The sequence below is a fragment of the Akebia trifoliata genome, chromosome 1 (genome assembly GCF_017979445.1).
Source record: "Akebia trifoliata isolate Shusen 1 chromosome 1, ASM1797944v1, whole genome shotgun sequence".
Taxonomy (NCBI): Eukaryota; Viridiplantae; Streptophyta; class Magnoliopsida; order Ranunculales; family Lardizabalaceae; genus Akebia; species Akebia trifoliata.
The window spans coordinates 7,256,100-7,260,199 of record NC_141375.1 but is presented as its reverse complement, the minus strand read 5'-3'; the positions used below and the strand labels follow the sequence as shown (position 1 = coordinate 7,260,199).

Below are 4,100 nucleotides of genomic sequence, written 5' to 3'. Positions count from 1 at the left end.
TTGTTGTCATATAAATTATAATATTTAAGAAATAAATAAATTGTAATACATAGAAGGTAATATTCGTCGTTAGAGGACTTATCGCCATGATTAATGTATTTATTACTTAATATAGATTATCGATGGATTTAAAATAAGACATTTGTACTATGGACCAAGTGGGAGAATGTAAGCCCCGATTCTCACGAATGATCTAAAATTCTTCATTTTTGGAGCTTCCTTAATAGTCTACTACAATATTTTCAACAACATATTTCTTGAAGTTAAGAAACGTGACCAACGAATAGATCTGAGTGGTGGCAATTGATCAAGATGTACGCGAGTGCTTAATGGAAGCCTCGGTCAAATACGATTATGTATAGATCCGTTTGGTCCCCAAAACTACTCACTCTCTCAATCTTTCCTTCAATCTTACACCATCTATTAAAGTGAAACTGAGTTTTGGAAGTGCCAACCAAGATAGAAAAATAGCAGTGAGAATGCGTGAAAATCAATGGTTGGAAGTATGCGTGAAAATCAATGGTTGAAAGTATGATTTTCATACGATTTTTGGGCATTTTTCAAGTTTCGATTCTTATTTTTATTTATTTCCCCATTTTAGATAATCGATCTTCATATTTTACATGGGAAACTTGTTTTTTTCTCAGAGAGATAGAAAAAAAGCGGTGTTTTGTATTTAAGAAAGTCAAGTCTGATTTTCTTCTGATTAGATTGAAGTTAATTTGGAACCAATCCGAAATGTATAGGATTCTATAATTCAAACTAAATCTGATCCAAAAGCTCTAACTCTATAATATCCTCCTTTTTTGGGATCAGATTCCCGATAAAAGATGGATTTTTGCCAGGCTTAGTTTGTCAAAGTATTTAGGTTTGGTGTATCCCATACATTTGACTTGGTGAATCTCATACTATCAATGCATTACTACCTGAACACAATAAAGGATAAATTTATAAAAATTTCAAACCAAATTAGAATTTGTCTATCTTAGAGTCTCAATGCAAACTCATTTAATCTTGTAATAATACTCATGATGCAATCTTAGGAAGAGAAATAAAAGAGAAAAAGTAGATCTTAATGAATCCAACTAATGCTCTTGATTTCAACAAGAAACAAACTGCAAAATTTAAATTTAATATATTTTAATATTATTTTGTGAAAAAAAAAAAAGTAATGACCTTTACTACAGTAATTTAATTTTGTTTCATAGCATATGCTATGGTATAACGATCAATATTGTATTATGAATATTACTTAAATTAAAACACTAATTAATCTTGAAACCTTGGAGTAAATGAATGTTACATGTCAATCTCAGTTTTACATATCAAGAATGGTATTTTAAAAACTATTCTAAGGGCACAATACTTTAAAAAAAGAATGCAATTGGAACGGTTTTGAATCGTTTCTAAAAACATCAAATAGCTTTCAGACCCTTTCTTATAAGGCATTGCAAATTGGAAGGGTTGAAAAACATTTCAAATCTTCCAATTTGGAACGGCTCAAAACTCTTCCAATATATTAAAATAAAACGGTTATAAGCCGTTTCCAATTATAACAGAAACAAGGGCAAAAGTTGGTATTTGTAATTTAGGAACTGATTATAACTGTTCCAAATTTTAAATTCTGAAAAAAAAAAAAAAAAAAAAAGAAGGACATGAATGAGATGCATAAGCCCATCTTATTCTTTGGATCCATATGATGATTCTGAGGACTAGATTATACAAAAAAAAAAAAAAAAAAATCTTATAAAATTTCCTAATTGAGTTACAATTAATTTAGTTATTGAGAAAATTCACCTTTTATACTTTAGGGAGAGAAGGTTCAGTATGGTCATATCGTGACCACAGTATAATCTTTGATACCAATTGTCAACAGCCACATTGGGTATGAACTTCTCAACCTAGACCTCATCATCAGATCATTCATTATCCCAATCTGCAAACATCATTTGGTGAAGCCTTCTCTTAGTGTGGGTCTTATCAAAATGTACCGAATGTGACCGAGTTTGGAGTTTTTTTTTTTTTTTATTCCTCTAATAAGTAAGCTTGGAGTTTATTTTATTTTGTATTAATAAACAATAAAGTGAAAATTTGTCGAGTTGTTTACCCTGCTATTTGATCATCATCATCAATAATTCCTTATCCCAAAAGTTTGGGGTGGGCTTACTGCTCCTATTTGATAATCTATGAAATTTTATAAATAGATAAAAGAAAGTACAGAAGATTCCCTTATAGAGCTTTGTAGTTTGTATCTTACATACGATTAACTGGGAAAAGAATTTTTCATTTGCTTCTTCACCAATATGAGTTATTTGTCATTTTGGTTAGAGTCTTTCTGATTTTGGGATTTTCTTTTGAGGACCGGATCTTAATATAAATTGTCTTGGTGATGAATGGGAAATTTAACTAGTGTAAATGTGTAGAGAAACCTATCATGTAGTGACTACTTACAATTTCCATGATACTTGTTGGGGACTTGCTATCTCTTGTACTAAATATTTATTTATTTCGTCGTCTTTTTTTTTCTTTTTGTGTGGTTGTTGGTCTTCACAATGTGAAAAAAGCCCAAATTTGATGGCCCTGGCCCATCAAATTTCATAAAATTCGACGGACAAAAAGAGGTTGAATTGGCGTCGAATTTTTCATTATCAAATTTTTATTTTCGACAGGTCAAAACTGTCAAATTAATGAAGGATGGGAGAAATTCGACAATTCTAAGCCGTCAAATCTGGAAACATCAAGAATTTTGACGATCCTAGACTGTCAAAATTCAGTTTCTAAAATCCATGGGCCTTGGCCTGTCAATTTTTTCTGTCCAGTTTTCTAGTTTTCACGTAGTGCTTGTTTTGTGAAATTGGCATATTTAAGCATATGACATAGATGCATGCATGCATGTTTTTCTAAATTTACCATTTTTAAGGGATATGCATATGTATATGTGTCCATATGTGTGTTTGGATTCTATAGAGTTTATGTCATTTCAACTTTAATGTAGAAGAGGATTGGAATTTTTCTATCCTCTTCTCCCTTACCATCCCATGTTTTTTTAAAAAAAAATTGTTTCCTATTATATTTGTTGTTTTTATTTTATTTCAATTCAACATGTTCTATTCTCATTTTAGCAGAATTATACAATTTTGAGAAAGGCTGAGATACGTCAACGTCAGGAGGAAGATAGCACAAGGATAGTTACAGTTCTTTCCATATCAAGAATTTCAGCAAGCATACTCCTCCGCCACTATAATTGGTAAAATTCTGTCCCCTTTTGTGCTTGCAACATAAATAGAATTTTTTTTTTCCTTCTACGAGTTTATTGCTAGGCATCCTAATTCAGTAAGATACCATGTGAAAAGGATGTGAGGTAGTCCAATAGGTGGATCATCCAAGCAACTTGGCTGTTATGAGTAAGAACCATAATTTGCTATTAATTTTTTTGTAACAGATATGATTAGGAAGGAAGCGAGATGGTGTTTGCCTTGTTAGTTCTTCTGATGTCATTTTTAGTTCATTAGTGAAGAAGGTTGGTGAGTCAGAAGTACAATAGTTTTGGGAGGTAATTTGATTTCATTCAGTAGTTATTCCATCAGTAATATAGGTTATTTTTTATTTATTTTTTTTGTTTTCTTTAATATGTAATATACAATACTACTAGAAGGGGAAAACCATGATTAAAGCAATAAACATCTGGACAGAATGTGCTGGAGGGGAAGAAATAAATAAGAATTGATCAATGAATTAGATAAAGATCAAATTGCAAAAGGTATCATTATTCCATTCACCAAAAATATGTTAAACTCATACTAAAAAAAAATGCAGAAAGTACCCCTCCACATTTTCAATTGCAAAACCAACTTTCTTTTGGACAATATCCAGCTTCATCACTCCTACTTGCCCAATGCAACCCACATGATCTACATAAAATTGGACTTCAACACAAACAAAAATCAATTTTAGTAACTCACATTCACGCTCGCATTGATCACAATATAGAATTTTCGTCTCTGTAGACAATTTGATGTCTCCTTTGAATTCAATTTCGTCAGATACGCCACATAGACAAGATGGGCAGAACCATTTTCCTTCTTGCAAATCCTCCATAA

General features: G+C 31.4%; 1 long non-coding RNA gene across 1 annotated transcript; it reads left to right on the top strand.

The window, feature by feature from the left end:
• Positions 1-3,121: 3,121 nt before the first annotated feature.
• LOC147410588 (uncharacterized) lies at positions 3,122-3,681 on the top strand. The gene is made up of 2 exons (XR_015179399.1): positions 3,122-3,247; positions 3,443-3,681. It is a non-coding gene; the product is annotated as an uncharacterized LOC147410588 (long non-coding RNA).
• The last annotated feature ends 419 nt before the right edge of the window (positions 3,682-4,100 follow it).